The following is a 6,870-nucleotide window of genomic DNA, read 5'->3' as shown; positions in this document are numbered from 1 at the left end:
ACCTCCCTCAGCTCCCCTGCTGTTGGTTGGCCTGAATCCAGTGATGGTCTTCATGCCCCTCCACACCTCTCTCATGCTGTTCTGCTGGAGTTTCCACTCCAGCTTCCTCCTGTAATTGTCCTTAGCCTCTCTGATCTTGTCCTTTAGTAACACCTGGACCTTCCTCACCTCCTCTTTGTTGCCCCCTCTGAAAGCCCTCTTCTTGTTGTTGAGGAGGGCTTTGATGTCCTTAGTCACCCACGGCTTGTTATTTGGGTAACAATGAACAGTCTGAGCTGGAACAATGGAGTCGGTGCAGAAAGTTATGTAGTCTGTGATACACTCAGTAAGCCCATTGATGTCCTCGGCGTGAGGCTCACAGAGTGTTTCCCAGTCGGTCACCTCGAAACAGCCCTGTAGTTCCGCTATTGCCTCCTCTGACCACCTCCTAACAGTCCTGGTGGTCACAGGTTCCCTCCTCACAATTGGCACATAGCGGGGGGTGAGGTGAATCAGGTTATGATCTGACCTACCAAGTGGGGGGAGGGAGGAGGAGCTGTATGCATCCTTGACGTTAGCATACAGTAAGTCTAAAGTTTTCTCTCCCCTGGTGGGACAGTCCACATATTGTTTGAATGTTGGTAGTGTATTGTCCAGTGATACATGGTTGAAGTCACCCGAGATCACAATAAAGGCACTCGGGTGCTGAGTCTGTAGCCGAGCTATGGCAGAGTGGATAGTGTCACATGCAGCTGTGGGGTTAGCAGAGGGGGGAACATAAACAGCCACCAAGATGACGTGAGAGAATTCCCTGGGTAAATAATACGGCCTGAGTCCAACAGCACACAGTTCAGGGTCCGGGCAACAAATCCTTTCTTTGATTGTTATGTTGGCAGGGTTACACCACCGGTTGTTAACTAAAACAGCAAGCCCACCTCCTTTACGCTTACCGCTAGCGATGCTGTCCCTGTCCGCCCGAACAGTGTGGAAGCCTTCCACGGAAGCATTCTCATCGGGAATGACCTGGTGCAGCCATGATTCGGTGAAACACATCAGGCTACACTCTCGGTATTCCCTCTGACTCCGTACCAGTGCTGAGAGCTCGTCGATTTTACTTGCCAACGATCGCACATTTCCCATCACGATAGACGGCAGACACGGTTTAAACCTCCTCCTCGCTTCGAGCCTCCGCTGTCTCACCGTCACCTTTTTTCTTCTCTTCTGTCCTTGACCTCTGCATCCCCGATGTGTTTTCCTCCAAATTTCAGCTGGTACTTCTGCGGGCACTTCTGCGGGCCTGGCCAGCGAGCCGGCCGGCATCAGGGCGATCAGCTGATCTCTGGAGTAAACAGTCCGTGCGTGTAGGAGATGTGCCGCGGTCCCGTTCCATGATAAAAGTAACAGTTCCACGGCCACCAGAAGAACAAAAACTCTCTCAATCCACATGATTGAGTAAGAGATAGAAAACGGAGGAAAATACAAGTCAGAAAAAAAAAAAGAATACGTAAGAAAAAAGAGCTAAACTAAGAGAAAAGCAGGAGCGACTGTAACAGGCTGCACGCTGCACACTATCCACTTGAGAATCACAGTGACACATAGTGATTAGGCATATGATTGAAAAATGCCTAGGTTTAGAGCTGTGAGCTATGAGCTGTGAGCAATGCAAAGTTAAATATATATATATATATTTGTATAAATGGGAAACAACCGTAACTTGAAAGTTTGAAATGTGTGAGATCCATGCATTGTTTGAAGAACTAGAAATTATCTAAAACTGCCTTAAGTGAAGATGTAGAGTTGCATCTATTCTCCCAAACAAAAAAAAAAAAAAAAAAAAAAAAAAAAGGAGAAGCATTCTGTAACTTAAAAATAAGGCTGACTGTTGACAACAGACTAAAACACTAATTCGCAGGTGGCTATCAGGAACAGAGAGGCGAGCAAAGTCACAAACACCAAGGCCGCAGACAGCCACGCAGACACAGCAGATAACATAGAGACAACGCCTGCTAGAACCGTGGAGAGGAAGGTCACTTCACACGAGATTGTTGCGCATGTGAAATACACAAAGATAAACAAATAACCATTTATATAGACAGCCAGTATGTTTTCTCTGCTGTGCATCATTTTGCAAAAAATCTGGAAAACCAGAGGAATGATTACACCAACCGGAAAACCAGTTCACCATGCCAACCTCTTACAACGCCTACTGACTCTTTCATTACTACAGGCAACAATTTTGCTGACAGAGCAGCAAAATAGGCAGCACAAAAGACAAACATCACATTGATGGCAGTGAACACACATCAGATTCCACTGGATGTGTTGAAAAATGAACAAAAGCAGCAAGCACAGCAGAGCAGGCAAAATGGCTAAAACACGGTGCAGTTCTGACAAACGACTTAATGATGTGTTATGGCAAGCTAGTGTTGCCAAAATTCCTCCACAAAATGGCGGCATTAGTGACTCATGGCTGTACGCATTTGTCAACGGGGGGACTGACCAGTATTGTCAACTCTCATTTCTACACTGTAAATTCTACACTGTAAATTTTGAAACCTCAGCAAAACAATTTGTCAGAACGTGCATGACGTGTCAAAAATGTAATGCTCAGGGAAACCTGAGACCACACAATCCATATGGACTTTATTGAGCTAAATGAATGCCAAGGGTAAAAATACACCCTAGTGGTTATAGATGTATTCTCAAAGTGGCCAGAAATCTACCCAGTGAAAAAGGCAGATACAATTTCAGTAGCAAAATGTATGTCTAAGTTGTAGGAAAATAAAGAGATGATTGTAAATGACGAAGAATGTAATGATGTCTATCAAGTGTCTTGCAGATCACAGCCCGGTGACTGGGTTCTGATCAAAGTGCTCCAAAGGAAAAACTGGAGCTTGCAAAATAGCGGAACGACCATCAGTGAAGCCATCTAAACACAGCTGACGGCAGGCTTGCCCACTTGTTGTGATCTCGCCCGGTGGAGGGGTCAGCTTTCCTGGCCGGGGGGTCTACTCGCGACAGGAGGGTGTGTCCCGTCGTCATGAGGTGGTGGCTCTTAACAACTGCAGCGGCCCTGACCATGGCCGGGCTCCTCATCTTTGCTTCCGTGAGGGACAATAAGTCACGCTATATGAAGAAAAGGCAGACACTGTATGACAAAGGAAAGTACACCAAGTTTCCCCATGGCTATGCCACTAATTTCTGGTGGCAGTTTATGAACACTACAGCTTACTGGAATAATAAAACTGACTGCTATGCAAATACATATACACTTTCTGCCCACCGAGGAACGAGAGGAAGTGTATGGACTGTTCACTCAACGAAACCTGTGCCAGTAACGCGACACTGATGAGCCTCAACTGTCGCTCCAACTACAGCTACCGAATGCCACTACAAACAAAGACTCAGTACCAGACAGGATGTGCACGGACGGCACCCAGCAGTAAAGGAACCAGAGTTTTGGCTGACTGGTACTTCCTATGTGGCAATAAGGCCTATCTGTCACTCCCTGAAGGTTGGGGGGGTCTGTGCGCCCTGGTGGAATTATCAGATCACGTTTTCTTCATGCAACGTGTTGCACATCACCCAAGCAGCCGACAGAGACGTGAAGTGGACTTCACCTCACCCAATTCTTTCGGCATTACTGTGGACACTGGAGTGCCGGGAGAGTTTCGCATCTGGGGAGGAGGAGTGAAATTCTTACAGAGCTTGATCCCCGGCATTGGAGTTGCCGAGGTGCGGGATCATGTGGAAATCAACCGATATGCTCTGCTACGACACATCAACTTGACTAAGACCCTGGGAACCGCCTTAGCAGGAGAACAGCAGGCCATCAGAACGATGGTGCTGCAGAACAGACTGACTCTAGACCTGCTAACAGCATCACAAGGAGGAGTTTGCAAGCTGATCGGGGAGACATATTGCACTTTTATCCCTGATGGATACAAAGCTGGAGGAGACATTTATGAAGCTTTGCAGAATTTGTCCATTCTGCAAAAATATGTCACTGACCACACATCTGGAGCAGCTACACCGCCATGTCTAAGAGTAATGATTTCAAAGATGATAACAACTACAATGACTGCTTATGTTGCCGTGCCTCAAGAAGAACAGCATCCCGTTGCAATTCTGTTAGAGGAGAACTTGTAATAACTGCTAATGAATGACGTGGTGATTAAAAATGATTTCTGCCTTTTTCAAGTGATCATGCACTGATTAAAACATTAGTAGGTTATGCAAGTTTTCATGCTTTTATTTTTTTTGAAGTCTTGAGTTTTAAACATAAGTTTTTCATTTTAAATATAACGTTTTCATGCTTTTATTTTTTGAAGTTCTCATCCTTTTATTTTTTGAAGTTTTCATTTTAAATATAAAGTTTTCAATTTAAGGTTTGCATCATTTTAAGTATAAGGTTTCATGCTTGTATTTTTTGAAGTTTTCATTTTACATATTAGGTTTTCATCATTTTTAAATATAAAGTTTTCATTTTACTTTTCACCCTTTTATTTTTTGTAAGTTTTCGTTTTAAAATATAAGGTTTTTATCCTTTATTTTTTGTAGTTTTAGTTTTATTATTTTTTCTTGTTTATTCCACTTGTTATTTCATTTACTATGTTTTTCTTTGTATTATTTTCTTTTGTTTTATTCTTTAGACCAAATGACTTCCATTTCTGCTATGCTGACATTTTGAAAATTTAAAAATTGCTTAAGATACTTAATAAATAACCTTCACAGACAATTGTTGTATACATTTAAAATAAGTTAAAACAGGAGGGAATGTTACAGGAAAAATGTTTCTATGTTTCTTTACCTTCTTTTAAATGTGCAAGCATGCCCTTTTGTCTATGGTTAGATTAGTTTAGAATTATCTTTTTAGACTTTCTCAGCAAAGACATACTGTTTTGGGACATATTGTTTTAGATTGTTTTATCTCTCACAGCCTTCTCCCAGCTCTCTGCTGACGAGACTAGCGCCACATATGGAGTTGTTTATTTTATTTGTTTTGTATTTTCTTATCCTGTTCTCACTGTCTTTCCTATAAAAATTACCAAGCCACTGTGCATGGTGTGAGTTGTTCTTAGCAGCTCACCCGTGTACACGTTTGATAAAGAAAGTAACTTTGTCTCATTGTGTCTTTATTTCTCCTGGGTCTTTTACAGAGTTTTCCCCCAACATTTCTGGATTGTTTTCTTATTCTCTTGTGGTGCTTTTGTTGGTTATGATGATGATGATTATTAATCTATGTTTTAGTTATTCTTGTTTAGGGATTAGTTCTTAGGTTTTGTGTTCTCATGTTTTTTGCTGGTTTAGTTCAGTGTCTAGTCTGTCTCTCTCTGTCCAGTCCGTGTCTTAGTTTAGTGTTAGTTTAGTGTGTATTGTTTTCCTGTTTCCTGTTTTCCATTCCCTGATTACTTCCCTGTGTATATTAGCCCTGTGTTTGCCCTTGCTCAGTGCCGCATCGTACCATCGGATGTGTGTTTTATACTGTGGTCAATATTTTCGTGTTCACTACCCTTGTTCAGTTCATGTTTTAATTTCTCCAGCAATAAAGCTGAGGTTTTGAGTTACAATTCTGTGTTTGAGTCCTGCATTTGGATCCTCATCTCTGCCTGCCCGCACACAGAGCCCTCTATTTAAAATCCAACTCTTACCTGAACTCTCCTGCCTTTCTGTCTCTCTTGCTGCCTTGTAACGCACCATCCCCCTTTTGACATTAGATAATGGTAAATCAAACCTGCACTGCAGAGAGGTTGGCATGACAGGAAGTCGAGATGATAACGATAGACCAGCCTTCAAACTAAGACGCGTGATGTATAAAAGTCTTTCTACTGAGTAAAGGACAGTTTGAGTTTCCTGCTGGCACCATGCACTGTCTTCACAAGTTTCTTCTTTGTTTTCTACCATGTCTACAAGGCATCAGTGTGAACATCAAATATACCTGATTTATCTTACGGCTGTAAACGGCACACTAACTTTATCATCTTCTTTTTTTTTAATTTACCAGAGTTTTCAACAGGAATTTTTCATGGAAAAAAAGCTCCGGACAACTCGATACCCTACATGGGATCAGTTCAGAATAACAAGGGTCAACATGTCTGTGGAGAATTCCTCATCACTGAAGACTTTGTGCTCACTGCTGCACACTGTGACCGGTTGTGAGTTAGATTTCCTGTTCATGAAGTTCATCCAAAAACAAACTTTTTCAAACTTGTGTTTATTGATCAGATCACTCTAAGTTATTGATAAGGCAGATGTTATTTCGAGGGAAAATAAAACACAATTAAGTGCAATAGCATCAAATAAAAATGACCTTTGACTTCTGACAGCCGTTGGTTACAGCAATGCTGACATTAACCTGCTTGTGACGATTGCCTAATGAGAAATAAAGATATCAGTTTAAAATTGTTGACATTTTTAATTCCCTCTCAATGATTACTCACACAGTGACCGCACACACTGATCATCCCAAAGTAAAGATTGAGAGAAAATGAAATCCATGAAGGATACAAAAACACTGAACATGCTAATGACATCATTGAAAGCAGCATCAGTTTCATGTGATGTATTTGTAGAATAATTATATTTTTAAAAGAGTTTTTACATGAAAATGTGTTTCTATTTTTTACTTCATGTTGTGTCTCCAGTTGTGTGTGAACGTTCGATTAGTTCACAGAGTACAAACAATTCAGCCTCCACGTGCTGAAATAAACCTAAAAGAAAATCAAGTGTGTCAGGTGGCTGGATGGGGAAAAACTGAAACTGATGGCGAACCTGTTGATGAGCCGACGGTGGTGGACGTGTCTGCCATTGAACCAAAGGTCTGTAAGAAACACTGGCCTGGTCTTCCTGCCAGTGTTTCCTGTGCAGGTGGATATGGAACAACCAAAGGAT

This window comes from Aulonocara sp. 'chitande type north' Nkhata Bay, linkage group LG7 (assembly GCF_057382095.1).
Source record: "Aulonocara sp. 'chitande type north' Nkhata Bay isolate Kocher_YH1m ecotype deep benthic linkage group LG7, A_spYH_male_GT1.1, whole genome shotgun sequence".
NCBI lineage: Eukaryota > Metazoa > Chordata > Actinopteri > Cichliformes > Cichlidae > Aulonocara > Aulonocara sp. 'chitande type north' Nkhata Bay.
This window is presented reverse-complemented; position numbering follows the sequence as displayed.